The 23,952-nt window shown below is 36.1% G+C and overlaps 1 long non-coding RNA gene across 1 annotated transcript in view; it reads left to right on the top strand.

Annotated features, from left to right (window-relative positions):
* Window positions 1-399: 399 nt before the first annotated feature.
* The window catches only part of LOC127115926 (uncharacterized), a 65,704-nt gene continuing 42,151 nt past the window's right edge, over window positions 400-23,952 (top strand). Inside the window, exon 1 of the long non-coding RNA XR_007800930.1 lies at window positions 400-470. This is a non-coding gene — a long non-coding RNA (uncharacterized LOC127115926). The remainder of the gene's footprint in view (window positions 471-23,952) is intronic.

Raw genomic sequence — 23,952 nt, 5'->3', positions numbered from 1 at the left:
ATAATAATGAAATAATTAATAAGGATAATATTATTAAAAGTGGGGTAAAGTAAAGTTTCCATTGCAGAATTTCTAAATAAGTTAGTGGAGAGTTGTCAAAAAATTAGAATAATAAGTTAAAGAAGTAAATATTAATTTGTTTATTTCAAGCGTATTTGAATTGTATATAAGTTAGATACATAATTTTGTGAATGAATTAAGAAAAAGTTAGATTTGTTTATAATAGTGACGTGGATATATATAGAATTCTTTGAAAACATTTGTTTCTATCAAATTTTACTAAAAAATTAATTAAAAAAAGAAAGTATTAGCTATAAATAATGGTCTAACACAAATATTTTGTTTGTCAAGTATTGTGTGAATTTTAATTTGATTTGAGAAAGAAAAAAATATTGATAAGAGTAATGGCAATGAGTCAAATTAAAAAATGTATTGTGATGATGTTGATAATAATGATGTTTAAAATACAAGTTGAAAGCATTCCTCAATCTCCAGATTTTAAGACAAGCTCTGTATTTTTATGCGAGTTTAGGTGTTACTTTAAGTGCAGTTTTACAGCAATTGTTGGTTATGATGTTTGTATGGAAGGATGTTTTAGAGATTGCAGACATAAGTGATGGTATTTTTTTTTATTTCTCTTTATCTTTTATTTAGTCTTTTTTCGCAATTTATATATTTGTATAAAGTTGTTTTTATTTTGCAGGTATTTGTGCTTCAAGGTGAATGTATGTCGTGCTTAGGGTGCTTACATACATTTCTTAAGGATTGAAGAGTCACAATAATTACTAAATATTGACATATTGTCAAAATTAAATAAATATATCTTAAATCAGGATGTCTATTTTTTATTTTTGCATGTATTTTTAATATTTTTATTTATTTTATATGATCATCGATTCATAGATTTGATTGCATATTTGTTCTAGACTTTGAGTTGTTCGGTAGAAATTTAACTCTATAGTAACATTCTTAGGTAAATCTTAACATGTCAAAGTTGATATTTAGGATTGACCATCAAGTAGTAATTAATCAACACACATAAAAAAAATTCATAACTTAATTAATTTTGTGGGAATAAATTAACATTAACTATTTATAGATATGTTAAAAGATCAATAATTTAATTAAATATTTATTCAAATCACGTATTTTAGATATGTTCATTTAAATATGTTTTGTCTAAAGTATATTATATAATTTAGTATTGTATATTATTTTAATTTTGATATCTCTTTAGAAATATATAATTGTTTTTTTTAAATGGGGAATCGCATATTTGAGTCAATCTAAATTATTATATATTTTGTTTAAAACTTATTATTTAATTTATTATTGTATTGTTTTTTCAAATCTCGATATTGATTTAGAAGATGACAACTGGTTGAAATTTTTTATTTTTATGTGTTATTCAATTTATTTGATTCTTTTTTTACTAAATTGACATTAACTATTTAAATATATAATCAAAGTAAACTATCTCAGCAAATATATATTCAAAACATAAATTTTAGTATTCATTAATATATATATATATATATATATATATATATATATATATATATATATATATATATATATATATATATATATATATATATATATATATATATATATATATATATTAAAAAATGTATTCAATTATGTAACATCCCAAATAATATGTGTTTAAAATCATATTATCTGAAACATTGAATCGGTATTGAGTACAATCAAAAACGTATAAATGACGTCCAATACATGTAATAAATCTTTACAAAGCAATAAAAATATATGATAGAGATATTTGATACAAGAAAATACTATCGATAGATAACAACACAGCGGAAACATAAATAATTTTTATCTTCCATGTTTTCGAGACATCATGCCTTTACTTCCTTCGTAAGATGAGCCACATGATATATTAAAAATGGGGTGTGATGCAACTTATCTTAGTGGAATTCTTATATCTTATGAATCCTATCAGTCATGGATATTACCCTGTAAATAGTATTTTAAGGCTCCCCACCTTATCGATTTAATATCATGACACAAATAATGCACATGCATACACAAACATATATCATGACAACTTTCTAGACTACTCCTTTAACGTTAGGTCTTCCGGGTTTACCTGCTGACCTACTGTTAGAAATAATGTCCCTTAAGGATCGTTCTTACAGAATTACCTGCCTTCCTGCTTCTCAAAAAATTACAACCCATGTAATACTATAATTATATAAAGTTAATTTATAGTTTTAACACAATTAAATAATTTAATCACAACTTTAAGATTATGTCTAAAACCTTCGAAATTGCAACAATGGTGAGTATAAGTTTACTCATCAAAACAGAAAACTACACACATGTAAGACACATGAAATTCATCATATCATCATCATATAATAATCACCATATCATTCAAATTCAAAATTATGAATCAAAACACTCAATCCTAAAGAGGTTAAGGCTTCCTCCATTCTATCCTTCTATCATACCATTTACTATTGGAACACGTTCTCACCCTTACCTTAGATTTTCCAACAAGATATCCACTTCAAGCTCTAACAATGGAGTTTTCTTTTAGCCCTATCCCTTGCCTCTTCTCACCACAAAATTATATTTTACGTAAAACTCTTCAAACTCTCTTACTAACCTTTTTTATCATTAACTTAATCCCCTCAATTAGGAACTTCCACCATTGCCCTCACTTATCATATTATTTACCACCATACCCCTCTTGGCTCTAATTTTCTTTTAATAAAATAATACTAATAATATTCTTCTTTTTCTCCATACTATTTCTACTCTTCTATTTTATTCCAATCAATTAAATAAAATAGTTATAGGCTAATTATTAAAAATTCTCATTATCCCCATTAAATAAGTAAAATAACTAAATTTCATTATTTAATTAAGATGCTCATATTCTAATTATTTTTATTTATTTATTTAATTAATTCGAATAAAACACTATTTATTTCAATCACTAATTAAAATTCTAATTAATTATCAACAACTATACCAAATTCTTACTGCCTCCATACTTCTATTCCAAGGATACCTACCCCCACAATCATACACAATTAATTTAAAACACCCATTAATCATATAAAAATCTAAATAATTCAAATTAATTAATTAATTAAATTCGGGGTGTTACAACTCTCCCCCACTTAAGAAATTTTCGCCCTCGAAAATTACTTAAGGAAAATAGAGTCGGATACGACTCCTTCATCTGCTTCTCACGTTCTCAAGTCATGCTCCCACCAGCTGGTCCACCCCAAACTACCTTCACTAAGGCAACCTCTTTACCATGAATCGGTTTCACTTCCCGATCCTCTATCTGCACAGGTGATACATCAATAGCCAGATTATCTCCCACCTATACATCATCCACTTGGATCACATGAGATGGATCTGAAATATATCTCCTCAACTGAGACACGTGAAACACATCATGAAGATTAGTAAGCATCGACAGCAAAACGATCTTATAGGCCACCTCTCCTATCCTCTATAAAATCTGGTACGGGCCAACAAAACGTGGTGTGAGCTTTCGAGACTTCAAAGCTCGACCAACACCAGTTACCGGCGTAACCCTTAAATACATGTGATCTCCCTCCTGGAACTCAAGCGCTTTCCTCCTCTTGTCATGGTAACTTTTCTGATGACTCTGCGATATTTTCATCTTTTCTTGGATCATCTTGATCTTTTCAGTCGTCAAGTGAACAATCTCAGGTCCGAGCACAAAATGTTCTCCTGACTCATACTAATATAAATAAGTCATACATCTCCTACCATACAACGCCTCATATGGTCCATTTTGATACTAGAATAGAAACTGTTGTTGTAGGTAAACTCAATCAATGACAAGTAGTTATCACAAGTACCTCCTTGTTCTAACACATAAACCCTCAATAGGTCCTCCAAAGATTGGATAGTCCTCTTTATTTGATCGTCCGTCTATGTAAGATAAGAAGAACTCAACTTCAGCTTAGTACCCAAAGTAGCCCGCAGACTCTCCCATAACCTCGATGTAAATCTTGAATCTCTATCTGATACAATACTTGAAGGATTGCCATTCAACTTCACAATATCATCAATATACAATTCATTCAGCTTCTACAAAGGATAATTATCCTCATTAGTACAAAATGAGCCGATTTGGTCAATCTATCCACAATCACCCAAATTGAATCGCATCCCCTTGAAGTCTTCGGTAAATCTGTTACAAAATCCTTGAAAATACTATCCCATTTCCACTATGGAATATTCAATGGTTGCATCAGACCTAACGACTTCTGATGCTCGATCTTTGACTTCTAACAGGTCAAACAAGCATACATAAATTTGGCATCCTCTTTCTTCATTCTTGGCCATCAAAACATCTTCTTCAAATCTTAATACATATTAGAATCGGGATAAATACTCAATCCACTTCTGTGACCCTCCTCAAGAATACTCATATTAAATCCGGGTACATTAGAAACACAAATTCTATCTCTGAACATCATCACACCATTTTCATCAACTCGGAAATCACATCAATTACCTTGGTCGATTAATGTGAGATGGTCTATCAAACTCAAATCAGATCTCTAACCTTCTCCGATCTCTTTAAGGATACCACTCGTCAACTTCAACATACCCCACTTCACATTGTTAGGAGTTTCTCCACCCACTAGCTCATATCTTTGAATTGCTAAATCAGTTCTAACTCTCGAGCCATAAGCATCAACCCGTGTAAAAACTTCTTACTCATTGCATCAGCTATAATATTAGCTTTACCCTAATGGTAACTCAAATTAAAATCATAACCCTTCAAAAGTTCAAGTCATCTCCCCTGCCTCATATTCGACTCTTCTCAACAAATAAATATTTCAAACACTTGCGATCACTGAACACTTCGAATTTTGAGCCAAATAGGTAGTGCCTCCAAATCTTCCACATGAATACCATTGTTGTCAACTCAAGATCATGCGTAGGGTAATTCCCTTCATGAAATCTCAACTGTCTCTAAGCATAAGCCACAACTTGACTATTTTGCATCAACACACCTCCTAGACCCATCTTCGAAGCATCACAATATACAACAAAGCAGTCACTTGGATTCAGCAAAATCAAAAGTGGAGCAGACATCAACTTCTTCTTGAGTTCTTGGAAACTTTTTTCATAATGCACATCCCAAACATACGCTTGACCCTTTCGAGTCAACTGAGTTAACGACAATGCTAAATTTGATAAACCTTTAATGAACTTCCTGTAGTAACTAGTCAATCCAAGAAAAACTTCTAATCTCAGTGGTAGACTTTGTAGTCTCCTATAGTAACACGACATCTATATTCAATAGATCCACGACTATACCACTACTAGAATCACATGACCAAGGAAACTCACTTCCTTTAACCATAACTCGCATTTGGAAAAACTTTGTGTACAAATGGTTCTCTTTCAATGCCTACAATACAATTCTCAGATCACTCATAGCCTCATACTACCGTCCCTCTTCTTCACTAACGACACTGACACACCCCATAGAGAAACACTTAGTTAAATAAACTTCTTCTAAAGCAAATCTTCTAGTTGCTTCTTCAATTCCCCAACTCTAAAGTAGACACCCTATAAGGAGTCATCGACACCGGACTAGTACCAGGTACTAAGTCTATAGAAAAATCCACTTCGCGCTCTAGAGGAAAATCACTAATGTCTTCAGGAAACACTTCAGGAAATTCACACACTCTAGGAAGATCACGAACAACTCCCTGTCCTGTAGCTTCCAACGAAGCTAACATCACAAACACTTGTTCCATATCCTTCACGGATTCTCTCACTTGCTTAGCTGATACAAACGTCAACTCTTCACCTCTATCAAATTCAAATTCACGCTCTAGAGGCAAGTTGCAGATATCTTTAGAAAAACATCAAGAATCACACACCACCGGCATAACACTAGTAGTCACACTTCTCTATACTCTCCGAGAAACAACACTAACCATACCTGGTTGTTTTCCCTTAAGACTTCCCAACTTGACCGGCAGACAGGAATCTCGAATCCGCAGCATCTTCAATGTTAGGAACACATCTTTAACATCGCCTGAGCTCTTACAATCAATGGCACACTGCACCAACTTAACAAAATAATTGGTAAACACTTGGTTTAACTCCAACCAATTCATTCTGAGAATGACATCAACTTGTTCCAACAAAACACAAACCATACACATCCTCAGGGAACACGTCAGGATACTCAACATACCACTGGCTCATCTCTAGCCAAAACATAGCCTTCCTCCTCACAAGGAAGTGACCAACGAGAACACCTGACCGTATTCCCTCAAGGATCACACCATTTTTCTAACCAACACCATCCTCGAATCTGACCTCTCTTCGGATTCAGGAAAAGCATGACATTCTCAAAACAGGTTAACTAGCCAACATTGCACTCTTACATGCAACAACATAACGTCCAAGCTCGATACAGCTGGAACATCCAAGATAAGCATACGCTTCTTCCCCACTTATTTCATTCCCAACCTGCAAATGGAAAATAAAACAAGCATCGACAATGTTCTAATACACATGTCACATACAAGGGAACAAACATAATTAAATAACCTGCCCGGACGGGCCGACCTGCTCTGATACCACTAATGTAACACCCTAAACCCCGTAATTTATCGTGTAAATTAAATATAAAATAAAACCATGTAGGGTGTCACACATTCATAACACACATGACCTGCTCCGTAACACGAGTTTAACAGTAAATTTCAATATACACATTTGTAATAAGGATGTTTACACGACATCCCACTTATCTGAATCATACCTGGGATGTTTACACGACATCCTTCTCATCTGATCGGTACTATGTATTCCCATAATAAGACATTCACAATTTGTCACTACATGCTCACTTCCATTTTAAAGTATCATCGCAGCGGAATTATCATCACAGTTATAGAAGATAAAGCAAGTAATAACATCTAGTCTCAACTTCAATTTTAATAACAAAATAAGAGAGTTGTAATAAATCAACTCAACATCTTAAGAATTCTCAACAACAAAATTAGTCTTATGACTTCAACATGATCAACATAAGGAATAAAGTAAGCGTTTAACCCAACCCGATGTTACATGATCAGAGCAAGGCACCACTAGTAAAAGCGACAAAATAAAGAAGTAATCCAAGAGCTACCTTCCACTTACTTCAGCAATACTACTCTTGAGTATCTACATAATACCCATGTAAAGGCAACATTCAAACAGAAGGGGTGAGAATTCATTTCAATAATAATGATATAGAATGAAGAATAGAGTACAACATCTACACAATCATGCACAACAATATATCACATTCTTACATCCAAATTATAATCAACATCATACACGACAACTTCTCAATTATCATCAACATCATACAAAACCACATCTCATTTATCATTAACATCATATGCAACAACATCTCATCCAACAACACATCAATAACAACCAATACAAATGCAACACTTATGCAGTGTACTCAACACCGACTCAACATGCACATGGTACCAAAATGAACACTCAGGTTCATCTCACTCCATGATCCCCACCATAGGATCGATTCCCTCTTAGAACCGGAGCACACCAAAATCTCTACCATCACCATAAATAACGCTTCACTAATCCCCCATAATAAGAATTAGCTACTCGCACCCGATCCATCACCTTGAGATCGAGGCTCACCAAAAATCGTTACCATCAACATATGTAACGCTTCACTAATCCATCATAATAAGAATTAGCTAATAGAACCCGATCCATCACCATAGAATCGAGACTCGCCAAAATTGGACTGAAACCCGTACACCAAGATGCATGACTCTTAAATAACATGCATTAACACAATAAGGTTCACCTAAAGGATCCCCACACACATCTCATCATTTATGCATCACACTATTCATCATGCAACAACCAATTCATGTTATCACATGAATAATATCAACAAATAACAACAATTTATCAACATCTTAACATCATTGACATAATAACATAATTCTCACACAATGATATTACAATAATGCAATGATTCATCAACCAAATGTATAAACCAAAATATTTATCAATACAGTAGGAATGTGAATATTATTAAAATATATCAAAAATCACTACCATGTTTTAGGTCTGAGCGTTAGCTTTCTAACGCTTCAAACTCCATCAAAATTGGACTTACAAAATGAAAGTTATAACCAAAATCGTCAGGATGTGTCAACAATTCATTAACCGAATGTAAGAACAAAAACTTCACCAACATAGTAGGCATAGGAATAATACTCAATCAATTCATTTAGCACCATCACATTATATCTCTTAGAGTCACTTTTCTAATGCTTTAAACCCCAACCCAAAATTATTCACGAGTTGAAAGTTATGATCAAAACCGTGCGCGAAGGCGTTACTAAAAAGTTGTTGTTTTCTAAATTTTCCGACATAATTTTCATCTTCTTCAACCCCAAAAACGTCCATGAGATAATCTCCAAAATTATTTTATTCCGGAAACAAAGTTATGTCCCTCTGTTTCAGATATCCAATGCTTCAAATGGAACTCGATTTGGACTTACAGATCAAAAGTTATGGCCAAAACGATTTCGACCGAAAAACATGAATAAAGGCTCGCGATTGTGACTGACAGAATGCATAATTTTTTGTGTTTTTCATCGTTGGAGGCCTTTCGGACCTCCGATTTCGATTTCGTAAAAAGCCAAACACTCAAAAATTACAACCCATGTAATACTATAACTATATAAAGTTAATTTATAGTTTTAACACAATTAAATAATTTAATCACAACTTTAAGATTATGTTTAAAACCTTCGAAATTGCAACAATGGTGAATATAAGTTTAATCATCAAAACAGAAAACTACACACATGTAAGACACATGAAGTTCATCATATCATCATCATATAATAATCACCATATCATCCAAATTCAAAATTATGAATCAAAACACTCAACCCTAAGGAGGTTAAGGGTTTCTCCATTCTATCCTTCTATCATACCATTTACTACTGGAACACGTTCTTACCCTTACCTTAGATTTTCCAACAAGATATCCACTTCAAGCTCTAACAATGAAGTTTTCTTTTAGTCCTATCCCTTGCCTCTTCTCACCATAAAATTATATTTTACGTAAAACTCTCCAAACTCTCTTACTAACCTTTTTTATCATTAACTTAATCCCCCTCAATTAGGAACTTCCACCATTGCCCTCACTTATCATATTATTTACCACCATACCCCTCTTGGCTCTAATTCTCTTTTAATAAAATAATACTAATAATATTCTTCTTTTTCTCCATACTATTTCTACTCTTCTATTTTATTCCAATCAATTAAATAAAATAGTTATAAGCTAATTATTAAAAAAATTCATTATCCCCATTAAATAAGTAAAATAATTAAATTTCATTATTTAATTAAGATGCTCATATTCTAATTATTTTTATTTATTTATTTAACTAATTCGAATAAAACACTATTTATTTAATCACTAATTAAAATTCTAATTAATTATCAACAACTATACCAAATTCTTACTGCCTCCATACTTCTATTTCAAGGATACCTACCCCCACAATCATACACAATTAATTTAAAACACTCATTAATCATATAAAAATCTAAGTAATTCAAATTAATTAATTAATTAAATTCGGGGTGTTACACCTTGATCTTCAAGTTGATATATTGTGCATTTTTTATTGCTTGATTCTAATGTCCAAGGGAATTTGGATTTCTATATGACTTTCTTGTCTATTGGATTACTACCTGTCATACGGTGAACTAACTTTGTGTGTTTTTGCTTTGGAAAGCAAATGTCGCGGATAGCAAGAGTCGCCACCGACTTTTCTTTTATCCAATAAGGAAAGGCGGAAAAGAACAGGAAAGACCTTGATTAGATTTTGGGTTCGGGAGGTACATTATACAAAGGGAAGGTGTTAGCACCCTTTGTATCCATGGTTATCCATGGGCTCTTAATTGCTTGATCACTTATGTTATTTTTCTTGTCTGAAAAAGTGTTTGTGAACTGCTTAGAAAATGTTTTAAAAAAGAGTTTAACTTTGTAATGATTCTTGTACGAATGTATACAAAGTATTTATCTCGTTTAATTTTGAAAGTTGTTTAGAAAAATATAACTTGGCGATGATTCTAGTACGAATGTATGCCAAGTGGTGATTTTCTAATGGAGGTTTTGAAAAGTGTGAGGTGTGAAAGTAGTTTAAGTTGTGAGCAAGCATTTAGGAGTTATACCTACCCAAGGTCTTTATGGGTATTTCCTATCCTTATGAGGGTAAAACTGTCCTTACTATTGAGAAGTAAGTAGTTCTATCCTTTGGATGTAAAGGGTCATCGTAGGGTCATCGATTGGTCATTGAAGGCAACATTTGTAAGGATACCTTAGCATTCGAAGGGACAATCATCATTTAACCGTAGGCTACAACGACGGGTCACCGAGGGACAAAATCATTTATATTCGCAGGAAACATCCGAGGGACGATGATTTATTTTATAGGGACATGATGATTTACTCAAAGGGTCTTTGCTAAGTGTATCCCCACATTCGCGGGACATGACCATAATACCGTAATACCGTAATACCGTAAGGCAACAAAGAGAGGTCCAAGATCACATATTCAAAGGCAATATTTTATAATCAATTAGGTAATTAGGATGAATCTCCACAGTATAATCAATTAAGTAATTAGGATGAATCTCCACAAGGGTATCCCACAAATAAAGTGGAATACCTAGCAAGCTACCTTTTCCGAGAGTACGTGAGCCCTTACAAAATTCAGCAAACAGGTCAGAATACCAAATCAGGGTGCAATCGAGAATTGCACCAAACAACAGGAACATAGCGGTAGGAATGTCAGGAAAAATAACACATGGTTAGAATAAAACAGATCCGATAAGCATAGAACAGAACAGAAAAATCGGCGACTGTCACGTTCGCTCCTGCCTCGCCTAGCGAAGGCTTAGCGAATGCTCGCTACATGCTCGCTTAGCGATGTGCTAGCGAGCGGCTGCGAGTTCTGGTTTTAATAACAGTACAATTCCAGAAAGCTCCACACCCTATGGCATCCATCACAGAAATTACATGGTTAAACATTCAATATATTCATACATACTTAAATTCACATGCAAAACTTAAGATATTTTTATAAATTCAATCATAATGCCATATGCGAATTAAGAACATAAAGCGGTGATAGTAATGCAAACCTGTTTGCAATTGAATTGCAACCTTGAATTGGCAATTCACTCTTAGGGTTGGCGCCGGATTGAGTTGGGCGGAGATAACCTTGGTGCAGATGAGTTTCCTTCAGGGTTTCCTTTAGGGTTGCTCTGAATTCTCTGGGTTAGCCTCCAGGGTTTGCTGTGTTGCTTCTGTTAGGGTTTCCTTGCTAGGGTTTCTGTCCGTCTGCCTCTGTCTGTTTGTGAATGAAGCTCCGCTATTTATAATGATTTTTTGTGACCTAATGGGCTCAGAATGAGGCCCAAAAATTCTGGTATTCGCAAGCTTCGCTAGGCGAGTGGTGTAGCGAAGGGTTCGCTAGGCGAAGGATTTGCTCGCCTAGCGAGCAAGCCAGTTTAGGCCATTTTCCAGATTTGGCCACCTGTATGCTGGGTATTTGTTCCCTTAAGATCAATGTCTTGAAAAATAAGTTGGAGTGCCTTGAAAAATGTCTTGTAAGATTAACGGGCAAATTTTGGGGTATGACAGCTGCCCCTGTTCAATATTCTTAAACCGAGAGAGTTAGAATGGTATGTACGCCATTCGTGGTCTGGAGGTGGAAGATTATTGAACACTAGAATGCCCCAAAAATTTGCACTTGCTAATCAACAGTTAGTCTTGGTGGAGATGGGCTTAAAGATGCCATCCAGGAAGTTTGATGATGAGAGCTTCAGATTGCGTCGCACATCAGACCAATTCGAAGACGTGGGTGCCACACCGGGTCGTACGCTAGACCGTATGGTGAGCCATCCATTAGGTGATATTAAGGTAAGCTGAACCTGATGAGATAAGGATCCGAATGGATCATACCCTGTTGGGGATAAAGGATCAGAATGGACCATTCACTAGCTCGTATTTGAATAGCAGAATGAGTTGTCCATTAGGCGGGTGACTTCACTGGGGATGAAAGATCAGAATGGGTTGTACGCTAGATCGTATCTGAGTTGCAGAATGAGCCGTACATTAGGCTGTATCTGACGAAGGTAGAATCAGAATGGATCGTACGCTAGATCGTATCTGAGTTGAAGATCCAAATGGGTCGTACGTTAGATCGTATTGGAGTTGCAGAATGAGCCGTACATTAGGTTGTATCTGAAGAGGAGTCAGAATGGATCGTACGTTAGATCGTATCTGAGTTGAAGATCCGAATGGGTCGCACGTTAGACCGTATTGGAGTTGCAGAATGAGCCGTACGTTAGGCTGTATCTGAAGAAGAAAGTAGTCGTACACTAAACTACACCTCGGAATGTACCGTACGCTAGGCAGTATCTGAGGATTTGAAGATCCAAATGGGTCGTACGCTAGACCGTATTGGAGTTGCAGAATGAGCCGTACGTTAGGCTGTATCTGAAGAAGAAAGTAGTCGTACACTAAACTACACCTCGGAATGTACCGTACGCTAGGCAGTATCTGAGGATTTGAAGATCCAAATGGGTCGTACGCTAGACCGTATTGGAGTTGCTGAAGGTCAGAATGGATCGTACGTTAGATCGTATCTGAGTTGCAGAATGAGCCGTACGTTAGGCTGTATCTGAAGAAGAAAGTAGTCGTACGCTAGACTACACCCCGGAATGTACCGTACGCTAGGCAGTATCTGAGGATTTGAAGGTCCAAATGTTTTGTACGCTAGACCGTATTGGAGTTGTTGAAGGTCAGAATGGATCGTACGTTAGATCGTATCTGAGTTGAAGGAGTCATATGTTGAGCTGAATCAGAATGAACCGTACGCTAGGCTATATCTGATAGTATTTGTATATGTTGTATTTGCAATGAATATCTGGGGTGGGCTTAAAGATGCCACCATTAGGAGGATATCCGAGTGTTTGTTAGAATGAATGTTCATATGGATTATATCTGAGAGATGTAGTTGAATCCTGAATGTAATTGATAAAGATGTCCGTCTGAATGGATCTTTATTCTGACTGTATCAGGAGGATAATTAACCTGAAAGATAAAGTTAGCTTCATGCCATGTCATGATGCATGAGATGTTTTATGCTTTCGAAAATAAATGCGAACATTGTATGCATGCGTATGATGTGAAATGATGTAATGAATGAATTATGCGTCTGAAAATTTTGCTAGGGGAAAATAAATCCCCATATTCTGGTTGGAGATATTTGTATTGATGGCCCTTTCTTAGCTGGGGGATACTTGATTTCGGTCTGATGGTAGAAATATTCTGCAGAGCCTGGCTGGGGATAGAAGAGATGACCAGTCTGTCTGGTGATGCCCATTTCTTCTGGGGAATAACTGGTTTATTTTGCTGGGGAATAGGATCAGCAACCGGATTCATCGGAAAGCATGGTTAGACTTTATCCTCGACCTTAAAGTCTTTCAGTAACTGCTATTGCTATTTCATGCATGTATTTTCGGTAAACATCAATCATATTCAAATGCATATATTAATTCAAACTAAATCAATGGACGTTTATGCAAACAAAACAGAGAAAGTAAAACAAAAGCATTTCTTTTTGGAAATAAAATTGTATCGATTTTGACAGAGGGCCTATAAACAGGCAATTTGAGTACAAGGAGACAGAAATCCTAGTAAGAGGAAATTGTCCAGAAAACAAAGAGAAAGCTATGCAGAAAAAGTCCCATTGATTTTATATCCACTACTGTCATTATGTCTTCAAGCCTCTCATCTCCTGCTGTCGGATATAAGCGATTGGCTTGTTCAGTCCCTTTGACTTGGGTGAAGCTGACCGAGAACGGGACATAGTCATACGCTTTAATCCCTAATTTTTGCCTGGACCGCCTTTTCAGGTTTTCAGTCCACCAGGATACCCTTTTTTGCCCAAGCCGCCTTTTCAGGTTTTCGACTTGCCGGGTGTACATGCGTAGTATTTTTTAACTATGTCCGTGTTCACGGGATGCGGGGACTCTTCGTCATCAACTGTAGCAAGCATCATGGCTCCACCAGAGAATACCTTCTTAACTACAAATGGCCCTTCGTATGTGGGAGTCCATTTGCCTCTAGAATCACCTTGTGGTAGAATGATACGCTTTATTACCAAGTCGCCACTTCGGAATTATGGTGTTTTATTTTGAACTGCGTGCAGAGTTCAGTAATCATCTTGTTGTTCAGATTAGCACCATTATCAGTGATAGCTCTTTCAGGAGACAGCAGGTTTCTCAAATAGATATTTGATAGAATCCATCTTAGAAATCAATAAAGCGGTATGATTCAACATATATTGTCTTAGTCGGCGAGCAGCTCAAGCCAAAGCACAACAAGTTTTCTCGAGCAGTGAGTATCTTGTTTCACAGTCGGTAAACTTTTTGCTAAGGTGGTATATTGCATGCTCTTTTTGACCAGACTCGTCATGTTGCCCCATCACACACCCCATTGAATTTTCTAACACGGTCAAATACATGATTAGAGGTCTTCCTTCAACTGGTGGTATCAGAATTGGAGGTTCTTGGAGATACTTCTTGATTTTGTCTCAGTAATTTGGAGATGGATTTGCAAGTAGCGGTCAAATGGGAGCTAAATCGGGCGACGTGGTCCAGATTTACGATTTCGATCGATGCCTCATGCGGCTGAATAGTCTTTTCTTCTCGCAGTAGTCTGGCAAGCTCTCCAGGTACTTCCCAATCTTCCTCACTTCCATCCTCGGCTTGGTAGATCGGATTTTCAAAGTCATAATGAACAGTAGCAGAATTATTATCAACAGGATCCAGAGTGGATATGGATCTGCGATTTGTTACGTGAGTGTGTGTAAGAATACATAGCTTTATTTAAAAGATGATAAGAAAGATAAAGAGCGCAATATTTGAATGCAAAAAGTCCATTGATTCATTGAATATGAATATGCTTATGAAAATGACAAAACCCTTGAAAAATTAGCTATTGTGCCCCGGGTATAGACACAATGCTTTGAAACACTAAAATAGCAATAACAATTACTCCTGACTAAAGGAAATCAAGATAGTGTCTTCAGCCTTCCAATTGTCGAGTCCGTCACCAATTGTTGGGAAAATCCAACTATCCAAGTCACAACCGTTATCGGCATCTTCCACAGCATTAACAGTCTCGTCATGATTAGGCAGGGGAGCAGTGATGACATTAGGAGTCTCCGGATGATCAGAGGTAGCCGCCTGTATTTTTCCACTTCGAATGCCGCTTTCAACATATTCACCTGTTAATATAAGTTCAGTGAAACCTGATGAGGAACTTCCCAATAGATGGCTGTAGAACGGACCAGTCAGTGTACCCATGAACATGTCCACTAATTCTCGATCAGTCATAGGAGGTTTGACTCGGCCAGCCAAATCTCTCCATTTTTGAGCATATTCTTTGAAGCTTTCTTTAGATCCCATAGTCATATTCTACAACTGTAGCCGGGTAGGCGCTAGTTCAGAGTTATACTGGTAGTGCTTGTAGAAAGCTGTCGCTAAATCAGTCCAGGTGCGGATGTTAGAGCTCTCGAGCTGATAATACCATTCCAACTGTGTGCCAGATAGACTCTCTTGGAAGAAATGGATCCATAGCTTCCTATCAGTGGTATACGGCTGAATCTTTCTCACATAAGCTCTCAGATGCATCTGAGGACAAGACGCACCATCGTACTTAGTGAAAGTGGGGATCTTGAATTTGCGAGGAATGACCACATCAGAGACCAGACCTAAGCCTTCGAAATCCAGACCGGGCGCCTTCTGACCCTCCATAGCTAGCATACGTTCTTCCAGCAACTTGTACTTGCCATCTCTTGGAGAGTACTGTTCATTCTCATAATCTTCATCGTCGTCCTCAGGGTTGAAGAGATCAACATTCTCATCTTCTGAATCTGTCCCCTCTTCTTGATCTTTCGGAATTCTAATCTTGACTCCTGCAGCCTATCCCTTAAGCCTTCTTCCCGGGTTAATGTAACTCACAGGTTTCTTGTCTTTCTTCTGCTCGAGCAAGAGAGCCTTCAGTTCCTCCTGTCCCTTGGATAAGTTCAAGATCATCTCCTGGAATTGAGCATTTTGAGCCTGGAGATCTTTGACAGTTTGTTCGAGGTCCATTTTTCTGTTTGGAGGAAAACCGTGAGAACATTGATCCCTTTAGAGTACCTGTTATGCAATGTTATGTCATGCTATGCAATGTATGAAATGTTTTCAATGTTTAAAGTCCTTGAAATGGTTAGTACAATGCCATGATGTTATGATGTTATAATGTTATGTAAATAACAAGCACAAGCAAGTCACACAACAGTCATTCCTAAGTTTAAAGGCTTGCATGAGTTCCATAGGTAAGTACCCTCCCCCACTGAAGTTTGGTTGGTTCAACCTGTCCTAGAGTAGTAACCGGGTTCTAGAAGGATCTCAAATTATCGATTTTTCTTTAAGTCCACTTCAGTGCAACACCAAGTGGTTGACCGAAGCTTCCCTAAAGTCCAATCTCAAAGAGTGTAGTATCGAGTCTCAACCAACCCCAGTCGGAACCGAAGTCAGTTATCTCACTACTTTCTAATGGCCAAGATGAGTCAATTAGGGTTCTAAAGGTCTGGTTAATGCTTTGATGACACCACGCGGATGCCAAATTTCTCCTCAAGTAAACATGAGGAACATCAGGACATCCAAAGTGTCACATTAACCGTAGCCATCATTTTAACCATTCCAGTATACGCCGGATAGTCGCGATGATCTATTGCTACTTACCTAAGGTACACTAGATCCGGGTGTAGGATCTTTCACTCAAGCGTAAAATGCCCAAACAATCCTTTAAAAGACAATTCAAATAAGTGATCTTTTTTTTTTTTTAAGGTAACCTCTCTTTGTAGTCCCCAGCAGAGTCGCCAGTTCTGTCATACGGTGAACTGACTTTGTGTGTTTTTGCTTTGGAAAGCAAATGTCGCGGATAGCAAGAGTCGCCACCGACTTTTCTTTTATCCAATAAGGAAAGGCGGAAAAGAACAGGAAAGACCTTGATTAGATTTTGGGTTCGGGAGGTACATTATACAAAGGGAAGGTGTTAGCACCCTTTGTATCCATGGTTATCCATGGGCTCTTAATTGCTTGATCACTTATGTTATTTTTCTTGTCTGAAAAAGTGTTTGTGAACTGCTTAGAAATGTTTTAAAAAAGAGTTTAACTTTGTAATGATTCTTGTACGAATGTATACAAAGTATTTATCTCGTTTAATTTTGAAAGTTGTTTAGAAAAATATAACTTGGCGATGATTCTAGTACGAATGTATGCCAAGTGGTGATTTTCTAATGGAGGTTTTGAAAAATGTGAGGTGTGAAAAGTAGTTTAAGTTGTGAGCAAGCATTTAGGAGTTATACCTACCCAAGGTCTTTATGGGCATTTCCTATCCTTATGAGGGTAAAACTATCCTTACAATTGAGAAGTAAGTAGTTCTATCCTTTGGATGTAAAGGGTCATCGTAGGGTCATCGATTGGTCATTGAAGGCAACATTTGTAAGGATACCTTAGCATTCGAAGGGACAATCATCATTTAACCGTAGGCTACAACGACGGGTCACCGAGGGACAAAATCATATATATTCGCAGGCAACATCCGAGGGACGATGATTTATTTTATAGGGACATGATGATTTACTCAAAGGGTCTTTGCTAAGTGTATCCCCACATTCGCGGGACATGACCATAATACCGTAATACCGTAAGGCAACAAAGAGAGGTCCAAGATCACATATTCAAAGGCAATATTTTATAATCAATTAGGTAATTAGGATGAATCTCCACATTATAATCAATTAAGTAATTAGGATGAATCTCCACAAGGGTATCCCACAAATAAAGTGGAATACCTAGCAAGCTACCTTTTCCGGGAGTACGTGAGTCCTTACAAAATTCAGCAAACAGGTCAGAATACCAAATCAGGATGCAATCGAGAATTGCACCAAACAACAGGAACATAGCGGTAGGAATGTCAGGCAAAATAACACATGGTTAGAATAAAACAGATCCGATAAGCATAGAACAGAACAGAAAAATCGGCGACTGTCACGTTCGCTCCTGCCTCGCCTAGCGAAGGCTTAGCGAATGCTCACTTAGCGATGTGCTAGCGAGCGGCTGCGGGTTCTGGTTTTAATAACAGTACAATTCCAGAAAGCTCCACACCCTATGGCATCCATCACAGAAATTACATGGTTAAACATTCAAGATATTCATACATACTTAAATTCACATGCAAAACTTAAGATATTTTTATAAACTCAATCATAATGCCATATGCGAATTAAGAACATAAAGCGGTGATAGTAATGCAAACCTGTTTGCAATTGAATTGCAACCTTGAATTGGCAATTCACTCTTAGGGTTGGCGCCGGATTGAGTTGGGCGGAGATAACCTTGGTGCAGATGAGTTTCCTTCAGGGTTTCCTTTAGGGTTGCTCTGAATTCTCTGGGTTAGCCTCCAGGGTTTGCTGTGTTGCTTCTGTTAGGGTTTCCTTGCTAGGGTTTCTGTCCTTCTGCCTCCGTCTGTTTGTGAATGAAGCTCCGCTATTTATAATGATTTTTTGTGACCTAATGGGCTCAGAATGAGGCCCAAAAATTCTGGTATTCGCAAGCTTCGCTAGGCGAGTGGTGTAGCGAAGGGTTCGCTAGGCGAAGGATTTGCTCGCCTAGCGAGCAAGCCAGTTTAGGCCATTTTCCGGATTTGGCCACCTGTATGCTGGGTATTTGTTCCTTTAAGATCAATGTCTTGAAAAATAAGTTGGAGTGCCTTGAAAAATGTCTTGTAAGATTAACGGGCAAATTTTGGGGTATGACACTACCCATTGGTCAGATCTTTTCAACTCTCGACTTTTAATTTTATACTTAGGATTAGTCTCGTCATCTCCTCCCCACTTCTTTCATTTCAAAATCTCTCCCTCCTTTTCAAAATCTTCTTTGATTGTACTAGTTTTTTCTAAACTTAGACCATATTGCAAACTAGAAACTTTGGCCTTATGCCATTGCATTTTCAAACTTCTTTTCTTAATCAAACTTGTAAATAAATTTAATCATACTTGACTTAAAACTTTTAAAAAGCAAAAAAAAACTAACCCATTGAAGCCATTTTTAGGCCTTTGTGCCTTTTAAACTTAATTTTATTAAAAGCAACGCATTCACTTTGAAATTTATACCACGAGCTACGAGGTTTTGATCCCTCATTTTATGTTGGTACGTAGGCACAAGTCCGAAGGTCTTGTCAAACACAAAAATATAATTAATGAATTCTTTTCCCATCCCCCCATTCTATTTATTTCTAAACATCATTTTATACAAAAATACATATGCACACAAGAAAGGGCTCCATAGGAGTACCTAGGACACTTTGGGTGCTAACACCTTCCCTCTATGTAACCAACCCCCTTACCTGTAATCTCTAGCATTTTATTAGTTTTGATTTGAAAACTTCTTATTTTTGGGTTTTGTTCGTACTTTTCCCTTTTTCCTTGAAAACAATACAAGCGCGGTGGCGACTCTGGTTTTATTGACGTCTAGCTTATCCATAGCTTGATGATCATGAATTTACCGCTACACACATGAAAATTATTCCAAGAGTAAAGTTACTCTAAATGACATTACAAACAACTTTCATGTTGAGGTATAGAGCTGGTTTTTCTTGGAAAGTCATTTTTTATGGTGAAAGATTATAGGTCATTTTGTCTAAACCCTAATTTGGAGGTCAACTTTCCAAGACCATAACTTGCTAAATTTTAATGAGATGAAAGCCATTCAAGTTACATGTTTAAATTTAAGATGTCTACTTCAACTTTGATATTAGGAGGAAGTGAAAATTCAACTTGAAAATACATGTGATAAGAGGAAACATTATAGGTCATTTTTAGCCAATACCATTGAACAAGTGATTTTCCTCAACTTCTAAAATGCATAACTCTTTCATTCTAAATCCAAATGAGATCAAATTTATGACCAAATTGAAGGGATTTGGAAGAGCTACAACTTTGGTGAATAAACGTTTCTCATTTGAAGTCCATAGAAAAAGTTATTCAAGGTGGAAGGAGTGAACATATGGCTTGATACTTCGATTTTTTTTTATATGTTTGATTTTCCAAACTTCCACCTCAAAATTCATAATGATCCAAGCTTCAAATGAAAAAGTATTCAACATAAAAGTTGTTCATCTTGATCTAACCTTTCCAAAGAGTCCAAATTCATCCCATTTAGACAAAGAATGAATGACTTGCACATGGCATAAAGTTGAAGGACCATTTGGAAGATTTGAAGTTCCACTTTTCATACACGATTGCATGGCCTTTCCACATGATTTCAGCATTGCTTACACATATTTTTGGACCTAAGTGCATCACTCTATGAACCTATGACACGCCCATGCAAGCATGCAAGTGATAATTTCAAGTTTTGCCAAAAATGGAAGTATGCAATTATCAATCACCTTGGCTATAAATAGAGGTACTCTTGCTCAGAATTAGGGGCCCTGGCGCGCAAGCTTTGAATCAGCAACCCTAAACCCTCACATTCAAAGTATAAGCTTGAAGATTTTCTATGAAAATCGAGTTTGAATCTCACACTTTTTTTGAGATTGAAACTCCAAGAGTCTTTCCTCTTGTTTGATCCATTTCCACTCTATCAAGCATCTGAAGCAAGGCCAAGCATAATTGAGAGCAAGATCGTGCCAATCTGAAGTTGCATTGAAGGTGATTTTCAGAATTTTTCATCTCTTCAATTATCACTCAATTCTCCACTATTCTTGTTGATTTTTGGTTGTCTGAAGTCCTACCAATATAGGCAAGAAGATTGAGTTGCTTTGAGGTCAAATCGAAACAACTCAGATCATGATCCTCAAGATTTAACTCCTTGTATCTTTCTATATACTTGGAGTTAGACAAAATTGAGGCCAGATTCGAGCTCCTGAGCATTTTTTCTTTAAATTCATGTTCTCCTTTTTTATTTTGGTGATGGTTGAAGGTGGACCAGTCCGGTGAGGTCCACCGGAGAAGAAGACCGGAGCTTTGGCTCCGGCGATGTGTTGACACGCTTCTAAACCACACGATTCATCCAATTTGTTTTAATCTCACGTGTTGGTTTTGATTACCATCCCTGTTGCGTTGTTGACTCCATAACACATGGAACACGCGCTGTGAGCCACTTGATCTGTCACCTCAATTAATGAGGGAGATCAAGTGGTCCACGTTTTTTTGTAATTTTTGATTTTCATTTTAATTGCTTTACTTTCATTAATTCATATTAATTTTAATATTGATCCAAAAAATATGGGACGTTCACCAAAAATTTCAAATATTTTTCTTTCATTTTTTGAATTAAAATTATTTTTTGGATCAATACTAATACTTTTCATGATTTAATTGTTTTTGTGCATATTTTTAATTATTTAAAAATACTTTTAAGTTTCCAAAAGTTATGAATTTTTTTCTCCAAGGTCCTTTGACCTTGTTTGACCTATAATAAATCACTTGGCCATTTATTTGGTGTTTTGAAGAGGTTTTAGGTTTTTGATCAACCATAATTTAATTTAATATATTTTTAATTGATTTTTAATTGTTTAATTGTGAATAAATTGTGTTGAGCTATTTTGGTTGACTTGTTGAGTTTGACTATTGTTGTTGGGCCTTGGTCAAGGTTGATTTGACTTTGTTGGATTAAAATCATTGGATTTAGGGGATTGATGAAGTGTACATTTCATCTCCCAAAATGAATGAACGATTTTAATTTGATAAAAGTCCTCCCATGGCCAATTTGTGTTTGTCTCATTTCCCCCTCCCTCTTCATCTTAAATCCCCTTCTATCCCATCTATTTCATTGACCTATGATATCTCTATATCCTAAGGCTAATTGGTTCATAAACCAATACAAGTATGGATGAGATTAGGTCCACCCTTTTTTCCATTTTCTTTTAAGTATGGTATGTTTTAGGAGTGTGGTTCATTATACCATATCTCTAACATGCATTAACACTAAAATTTCTATTTCCTGGCCTCAAATAGTTGTGACTTCTACATAAGTCCAATTACGATTGCTTAACATAGCATTAAGTTTTGACCAAAAAGCATAGCATTCTAGTAAGTGAGATTGCAAGTCTCCCCCCTTTCATGGTATTGTATGGAAACTTGGTCTTTTTTCCTTCCTTTGGAAGATGTCTTGATTCAAGGATCCATGCTTGTGAATAGAGGGTTAAGTGTTCTCCAAAGAATGACTTAAAGAATAAAAAGCAAAAACAATACTAACTTCTAATCAACTAACATTTGACTAACTTTTAATTTCAAGCCATTTACTTTTATGCACTTTAAATTCAAGTCTTTTATTATTTGCCATTATTCATACCATTTAACTTGTTTATTTTAATACCATTTTCACTTTGCTCACTTGAGCCATATCTTTTGATTGTATTGTGATTGTATATATTTGTTTGTGCATTTTGTTTGTATTTGTGGTCTTTTGACCTTAATGTACATAATAACAACAAAAACTCTAAAAAAAGATTTGTGTAGACTGTTGGATTTGATCTAAGACTTGGACTTAGAATTAGGCAACATTCCCTATGTAAAAGGACTTGGCCAATACCAACATTTCTGAAACCAAGTGCTTTGTGAAGTGAACTTTCATCTGATGCAAGTGTTGATATCCATTTGAGTTCATCTGCTACATGATCTTGATGCAAATGTTACTTTGAACCTGTGTGTAATGCTTATTCTGAGTCATTCAAGGAGTATGTCATCTGATACATGGGAGCTCATGAAGAAGACTATGAAGTTGCTAGCTTGGATGTGACTATCTTTATTTGATGCCTTTGCTCTTCATCTTGCTATTTGTGTATTAACATTGCTTGATTCTAAAGTCCAAGGGAAAATTGGGTTTCTATATGACATTCTTGTCTAGTGGATTGCATCCCATTAGTCAGATCTTTTCTACTCTTAACTTTTAAATTTGTGTTTAGGATTAGTCTCTTCATCTTCTCCCACTTCTTTAATTTCAAATGTCTCCCTCCTTTTAAAATCTTCTTTGCTTGTGATTTCTAAACTAGGACTTTGTTGCAAATTAGAAACCTTGGCCTTATGCCATTGCATTTTTCAAACTCTTTTTCTTAATCAAACTTGTAAATGAACTTAACCATACTTGACTTAAAATTTTCAAAATACAAAAAGAACTAACACTAATTCAAACTCTTTTAGGCCTTTTGTGCCTCTTTTAAACTTAAAATTTTGTTAAAAAGCAATCAACTCACTTTGAAATTGATACCACGAACTACGAGGTTTTGATCCCTCATTTTTGTGTTGGTACGTAGGCAATAGTCCGACGGTCTTGTGAAATACAAAAATATAATCAATAAATTCTTTTCTCATCCTCACACTCTATTTATTGCAAATATCATTTTATGCCAAAACACATACACACTTAAAAAAGGGCTCCCTAGGAGTACCTAGGATACTTTGGGTGCTAACACCTTCCCTCTGTGTAACCAACCCCTTTACCTGTAATCTCTGGAATTTTATTAGTTTTGATTTGAAAACTTCTTATCTTTGGGTTTTGTTCGTACTTTTCCCTTTTCCCTTGGAAACAATAAAAGCGCGGTGGCGACTCTGGTTTTATTGACGTTAAGTTTATCCATAGCTTAATGGTCATGAACTTACCGCTACACTATTCATGCTTGCACTTTTGATGAGTTCAGAAGTGCACCGAGAAGCTCTGGTGAAGTTCTTAAGGGCCACACATGTCCCTCAAGAAATATCAGTGGATCAGTTTGAA

Source organism: Lathyrus oleraceus, chromosome 1, assembly GCF_024323335.1.
Source record: "Lathyrus oleraceus cultivar Zhongwan6 chromosome 1, CAAS_Psat_ZW6_1.0, whole genome shotgun sequence".
NCBI classification, from domain to species: Eukaryota; Viridiplantae; Streptophyta; class Magnoliopsida; order Fabales; family Fabaceae; genus Lathyrus; species Lathyrus oleraceus.
Note: the sequence above shows the minus strand (reverse complement) of the source record. Positions and strands in the feature narration are given on the sequence as shown.